General features: G+C 35.6%; 1 pseudogene; it reads left to right on the top strand.

Moving 5' to 3' along the window:
- Positions 1-6,057: 6,057 nt before the first annotated feature.
- LOC146884671 (18S ribosomal RNA) lies at positions 6,058-6,787 on the top strand (annotated as a pseudogene; the record flags this gene model as incomplete).
- Positions 6,788-7,887: the final 1,100 nt, after the last annotated feature.

Below are 7,887 nucleotides of genomic sequence, written 5' to 3'. Positions count from 1 at the left end.
GATTTATCTTTAAGGTGTCATGAAGCTTTAATCAATTTATTTCCACACCTCTAAATGAGCTTAAAACTTAACTTCAGCTGCATCAACAAACGTTAAAATATCTAAAAATAATTTATGCAGCTAAAAATCACTTTTTAAGACATTTTTATCACACAAGCTCAAACAACCTAATTATCAGAATTATCAATTAAATCACTCTTTAAGCACACAAATTCAATTAAATACCCAAAATTAAACATTAAATGAGGGCAAAAATACGCACTCATCACTAGTGTTGGAGTGTGGGAGTACAAGTGTTGACTCCTATTACTCATCCTCTCGTGCAACCTTTCCATATTTCTTGTTCCCCTCCTCTCTTCATCTAAAAGTTGATGAAACCTATCTCTTTCTTGTTTTTCTCTTTCCATTGCAATTATTTCATCTTCCTTCCAACGTAGTAGTGCTCTCAAATCAAAGGCAATTTGTTTCAAACTTATTTCTTCTTCATTTGAAACACCCATACATTGAGAAGGAGGTTGAGACATTTTTTTTAAGATTTTAGAAGACTTTGGTCTTTAAAAGAAATTTTCAAAGAAGAAGTAGATAGCAAAAACTTTTAGTTCTCCTCCAGGAAAGAGAGGTGAATCACTTGGATTGCTTACAGACCAAGTCTTTCCTAGCCAAGGGAACTTGAAACTTTTGTACAAAACTTCTTAAATGAAATTAATTCAAAGACTAAGTTGACACACACTAAACTATCAAATAAGAAAATTAAAAACAAGAAAGATTAGAAGCTATATGCGGCCTAAGATTTGGTAGAAGTAGAAGGCACTTGGAACCTTTAAACTTCACCACTAAAAGTGCTTCACTAATGTATAGAAAAGGTTCTAGTTAGGATATGGGATTGAGTACCTAAGACTCACGCAAGACACATAACTAGGCCATGAAACACAAGAAGGAAAGCATTACAATTTTACAACTCAATTAGAATACAATCAAAGTGGACAAAATGTAAAAGGTCTTCTTGGCTTTGTCTTCTTTGCTTGGTCCTCAAGGGTGTTTCACTCTTGCACTTTCTCTTGATCTCACCAAAGAGGATCCTCTTTCGGGACTAGGTACTCCACCTCTTAGGATGCTACCTGAGGAAAATTAGATCACCTCAAAAAAAGAAGTATGCACCAAATATAGAAACCAAACCCAAAAGAGGTCAAGAAATAAAGCAAGAAAAGCACCAAATTATAATTGCTAAACCAAAAGTGAATAATGCCATGACAAAGTCAAAGGATTACCAAAGAAATGACAAACTAGAAGTAAGGTAAAGAAACAAGATAAGCACTCAAATGAATTACCTAATGAATGGCACTAGAATGGATGAAAAATAACCAAAATAAGCTAGAAAACTGCACTGAAATTTGATTTTTCACTCACTACCAGTCCAAAAACGTGAATTCAAGCCTCTGCTTCAGCTATTTTTCAGTTTTTCATTTCTCAACATTTTTCAATGATTTTTTTTCTTTTTCGTCTATGTCTTAGCTAAAAGAGGGAATAATTAGATTTGGATTTGCATCGGCCAATGTTTTATGATAAATCAAATACAAATAGTGTGCAGTTAGACAGAAACTAGAACAACAGTAAAATGCAACAAAATAATGCTCTCAAACTCAAGTGATGGTAGTGATTCTAGTGTACTTCTTTTGCCACTTTCTTTTGATCTTTTCTTTTGATTCTTTTTGGCACTTGCTTCTATTCTTTTTGTGATCTTTTTCTTTCTTTTTATAACACTTATAACAGCTAGTTTCCACCACAAATCAGAATCACCACCACACTATGCTTGATCATTTGCATTTTAATGGAAACAAAAAACACAAAGGAGAAGGAAACTTAAAGGAATCAAAAGAAGATCATGAAAATCAATGAAACACAATGGAAATTGACTCTAAGACATTGCTAAGATCTTAATAGCAATCTGAACTCAAAAATAGAAATTAAAAAGCACCAAAGCATAATTAATTGAAAGGAAATTTAGTGTGACTTATGGTGATTTTAAGTAAGCACAAGGAAAATTCCCACTGGACATTAAGATAACTAAGGTTATCTAGATGTGAAAGTTCATTTCCAAGGCTCAAAGAGAGAAGAAAATGTTAATTTTTAAGGATTAAAAACTGCACTTAAATCTAAAACAGAATTCAGCGGCACATCACCAACAAATTCAAAGCAAATTAAAAGCTAAACAAGGAATTAATGACATATATGGACTAAACATGACTCTAAACAAAACATAGATGTGAAAGTTCATTTCCAAGGCTCAAAGAGAGAAGAAAATGTTAATTTTTAAGGATTAAAAACTCCACTCAAATCTAAAACAGAATTTAGCAGCACATCACCAACAAATTCAAAGCAAATTAAAAGCTAAACAAGGAATTAATGACATATATGGACTAAACATGACTTTAAACAAAACATATGGATCTTAAAATCAAAATAAACTCAAGAACAAAAGAATGAACTGAACAAAAACAACAAATACTCAATTAAAATGAAAAGTAAATGATAGAAACCAAATAGAACACCTAAAGCACACAAGGATGGTTCAAGATGAAGCAAATGAAGATGAACCAAATTAAAAAGACATGAATACTCAAAATAAAAGGAACAAAAACAGCAAGACAAGTAGAAGAAGTGATGAACAAAACAAAATTGAAAGATAAATGGAGAAGAAGCACTTAACTCACTAAAACCGAGAGCAACCAAGGCTCATGATACCAAATGATGACTTCTTCTTGTCTCCATTGAAGCTTGCATGAAGAATGGAGGCTTCATGGATGGTGTTGGATGCGGAAGCATGAATGAAAGAAGCTTAAGGTGTTGGGTTTGGTGTAGGTGAAAGGATGCTTAAGAGAGGTGAGACCAAATCCTAAGGAAGAAGACTAGGGCCATGGGAAACTAACTATCATCCTTGGACAACAAGTTTGAGAAGCTTCTAGGATTTTCTATAATAGACACATTACTCTTAGCCCATTTGACGCAATTCCCCTTTTTGGTCCAAAATTACTTCTAAAGCCCAATTTCCTCTTAGGCCTTGCATGCCCATTTAATGCTCATTCCTTTTGTATTCTCCTAGCCATGGCTCTTGTTGTAGGTCCCTTGGCTCGAGGCATCTCATCATAGTTTGAACTTGGGTTGGGTTGATCGGTCCATCTCTGGTGTGTATCGATCTGCTCTCCCCTTCTGTCGGCGATGCGCTCTTAGCCTTAACTGGCCGGGTCGTGCCTCCGATGTTGTTACTTTAAAGAAATTAGAGTTCTCAAAGCAAGCCTATGCTCTGGATACATTAGCATGGGATAACACCACAGGATTCTGATCCTATTGTGTTGGCCTTTGGGATCGGAGTAATGATTAACAAGGACAGTCGACGACATTCATATTTCATAGTCCAATTTGAAAGTCTTGGATTTATGAAAGACGAACAACTGCTAAACCATTTGCAATGGATGTTTTCATTAATCAAGAACGAAAGTTGGGGGCTCGAAGACGATCAAATACCGCCCTAGTCTCAACCATAAATGATGCCGACCAGGGATCAGCGGATGTTGCATTTAGGACTCCCTTGCACCGTATGAGAAATCAAAGTCTTTGGGTTCCGGGTGGAGTAGTGTCGCAAGGCTGAATGTAACACCCAAACTAAAATCCGGTGCTACTAGATGTTCTTTACTTGTCTAATGTATCATTTATTTAAGGAAAAATTTATTTGTATTCAATTAACAAATACCAAACAAAAAAATAATAATAATACATCACACGAATGTATCATCTGTTAGACATACATGATATTTATGCGAATAAAATGTTAACATACATATAAGTGTTTGTAACAAAAGTTTGTTTATACTTTTACAAACAACTAAAGGTACTTCTTAGTTTGAAATACATCACAAACAAGTCACACCATATCAGTTGTAGCTTTAACATAATCCAAAGTTACAAGAAAAGTTAAACTAGACAATCTCAATGTTACATTCTAGGTCTCCAATTTCTTCCTCTGAAAAATAAAGAAAGTAAGGGTGAGTCTTTCCTTTAACTCCAAAACTTCATCATAACATTTCAAAGTATGGTCATTTGAATAAACTTTCAAGTGAATGAAACATTTTCACAGAAGTTTAAATCTTCATAATGTCATAACTAACCATGCCAAAAATATCAAAATCAAATTAATCAATAAAATAATCATTTTCGTATTTTTTAAATTTAGAATATCAAAATCCTCATTATCAATCTTTTAATAATCATATTCGTATAATTTCGAGTTTTAACTCATCAGTATATTCATCTCATATTCTTTCTTTATATACTTTGGGTCCCAAACGCTGCCATTAGACTTTTCCGAATCATAATGGTCTTACGCCAATATGGATAGTGCCAGCAGGCTAAACGTTCTCACGGATACAACATGTACGTTATTCCACCTTCCTGGTCTTAAAGTATAGTCAAGAGGACGGTCGAGAATAGAGTCCGAGGCTTGTGAATTTTCAAATACCCGGCTAATTGTGTACGTTAATCCAGGGTATCTATATCACCACCCTCCATTCTCCTAGGTCTATCAGACCTTTCTCTGGACTCTATACCCAGTGTATCTCTGTACTATCCATACAGTCCTTTTTATTCTTTATTTTTGTACTTTAATTTATAATCATCCTTTCGCATTATCTTTATAATTCTTGAGACTTCACAAAATTTTGGCAGCATAACAACTGCGTTTTTAATTTGTCACAATTTTCAAAATAGTAAAAACAACCAATTTAAAAAGAATTTAAAAAATTAAAAACCAAGCATAAATCATTCTTTCACAATAACTTTACAGAAAATTAATCAAAACAGTAATCATAATTAAAACATAATTTTCGTATAAAATTTTTTAAGTAAAATAGCAAACTTGTTTTATTTATAATTTTTTGTGTAAAACTCCAAATAAGATGATTCTTGAACCTAGCCCTAGGTTTTCATACCCAAGGAATCCATTTTTCCACTCAAAATTTCAAGATAATGTATAAAAATTTCAGAATCAAGAAGATAGATTGTATACTTAAAGAAAACTTGCTAAGATAAAGACTTAGAGTTGAGATAGACCCCCCACACCTTAGAGATGCTAATTATACACTAAGATGAAAATGAAGACCTCAATATGCTTGATTTCCCTCTTCTACTTCAATTTTCTCCCAAGAGTTTAGACCTCTCCTTCTCTATTGTTTTGGATTATGTGAAGAAGATGTGTAAAGTGAAGTCCTATTTATAGGAAAAATCTTGGACAAAGGGATAAGGATGTATTGATGGTAAATTTATGAGATTCCTTGGTGAGGATAAGTTTATTTTGACCATAGAGAGAAGCTTGGTCGAAATCCCAATTGTAGGAGACTTCATAATAGTTGCAAGAAGACTTGTTGACTTTCTAGAAGACTTGTTTCACTCCAAAGTGTAAAATTCATATCTCTGAGCACACAAATCCATTTGTAAATCCCAACGGTGAAACTAAAGATCTATGTCTCTAGAACAGGTCTAACAAATGGGAGATCAATCCAACGGTTAATAAAACTAGAATCAATTTTTTACTAAAATAACCCAAAACCGGACGTAACTGACGCTAGTTCAAATTGCAAACATTATTTATCTAACCACAGAACTTTAAATCCAAATCCAAACTGTCAAACTTTAGTACTATGTCTTATTAACGCTGTATAAAAATTTCATCCTGATCTAACGGTTAACGAAGCGGGAATAAAATATTTACTAAGGTAACTCAGAACTGGACAACAGCTGGAGACCTTACTTTTACTCTAAAGTGCGGAAGTAACTGCTCCTTGCATACACCTCCAATTTAAAATCTCACCGTCCATATTGAAGAAATATATTTTAAGAATACTCTATAAAAATTTCAGCCTAATCCAATGGTTAATGAAAACTTAATCACACTTTTACTTACACAACTCAAAATAAGTAGTTAGCACAAAAAAAACAAATCATCTTTTACATTGTATAAAACCCTTTGTCAATTTACTTATGAAATCATAAAACTACTTCACTCTATATATTTAAACAAGAAAGTTAAATATAATTAATATAAAATAGAGGGTGTTACACTAAAACTTCAAGGAATTGACGCAAGGGCACCAGCAGGAGTGGAGCCTGCGGCTTAATTTGACTCAACACGGAGAAACTTACCAAGTCCAGACATAGTAAGGATTGACAGACTGAGAGCTCTTTCTTGATTCTATCGGTGGTGGTGCATGGTCGTTCTTAGTTGGTGGAGCGATTTATCTGGTTAATTTCGTTAACGAACGAGACCTCAGCCTGCTAAATAGCTATATGGAGGTAACCTTCCACGACCAACTTCTTAGAGGGACTATGGCCGCTTAGGCCACGAAAGTTTGAGGCAATAACAGGTATGTGATGCCCTTAGATGTTCTGGACCGCACGCGCGCTACATTGATGTATTCAACGAGTCTATAGCGTTGGCCGACCGACCCGGGTAATCTTTGAAATGTCATCGTGATGGGATTAGATCATTACAATTGTTGGTCTTCAAAAAGGAATTCCTTGTAAGCGCGAGTCATTACCTCGCTTTGACTACGTCCCTGCCCTTTGTACACATCGCCTATCACTCCTACCGATTAAATGGTTCGGTAAAGTCTTCGGATTGTGAAGACGTGGGCAGTTTGCTACCTACGACGTGGTGAGAAGTCCACGGAACCTTATCATTTGGTGGAAGGAAAGTCGTAACAAGGTTTCCGTAGGTGAACCTACGGAAGGATCATTGTCGTTGCCTCGCTCAACCAATCCGACTAGGGAATTTATTCATCCGTGCCTTAACTGTTGGGAGAGCTTGTGTTATGCCATTTGGATTTGGTGGTGTGGCACGACTTAGCTAGATGGTTTGGTGGGGAGTTTTGTGAAAAATTGAAATTCGTGGTTTTTGAGATGTGAAGGTTGGAATGGCCTCCAAATGCCCCCAAATGAATACCATGAAAGTCTTGGTGCACAAAATTTTTGAGTTCGGTGGGTTTTGCACATGGCCAAGTTTGGCGGTGGGGCACGGCTTAGCTAGATTGCTTGGTAGGGAGTTTTGTGAAAAACAGAAATTCATGGTTTTTGAGATGTGAAGGTTGGAATGGCCTCCAAATGCCCCAAATGAGTACCATGAAAGTCTTGGTGCAAAAAAGTTTTAAGTTCGGTGGGTTTTGCACATGGCCTAGTTTGGCGGTGTGGCACGGCTTAGCTAGATTGCTTGGTAGGGTGCTTTGTGAAAAAAATGAAATTTATGATTTTTTGAGATGTGAAAGTTGGAATGGCCTCCAAATGTCCACAAATGAACACCATAAAATTCTTGGTGCACGAAAGTTTTGAGTTCGGTGGATTTTGCACATGGCCAAGTTTGGCGGTGTGGCACGGCTTAGCTAGATGGCTTGGTGGGGTGTTTTGTGAAAAATTGAAATTCGTGGTTTTTGAGATGTGAAGGTTGGAATGGCCTCCAAATGCCCCCAATTTAATAGCATGAAACTTCTGGTGCACAAAAGTTTTGAGTTCAGTGGGTTTTGCACATGGCCAAGTTTGGCGGTGTGGCACGGCTTAGCTAGATGGCTTGGTGGGAGGATTAGTCATTATTTTCCTCCGTTCCACTAGCCTCTGTGTACCCATTTGAGAGTTGTTCACTACTTAATTTTTCATCTTTAGTGTGTTTTCATCTGTTGGGTTTTATTGGGCCATTGTTCCTAATTTGGACTAATTTCACATTATTTCGCCTAATTTTTGTTTTTAATTACTTTTAGGTATTTGGGTGAAGAAATTTTGGAGCTTGGACAATAATATTTAGTTGAAGAGAGTTGCCACATTGTTGCTACATCATTTCCACGTCATCTG

The sequence above is a fragment of the Vigna unguiculata genome, chromosome 7 (assembly GCF_037176805.1).
Source record: "Vigna unguiculata cultivar grain cowpea cultivar isolate G323 ecotype 2 chromosome 7, ASM3717680v1, whole genome shotgun sequence".
NCBI lineage: Eukaryota > Viridiplantae > Streptophyta > Magnoliopsida > Fabales > Fabaceae > Vigna > Vigna unguiculata.
Note: the sequence above shows the minus strand (reverse complement) of the source record. Positions and strands in the feature narration are given on the sequence as shown.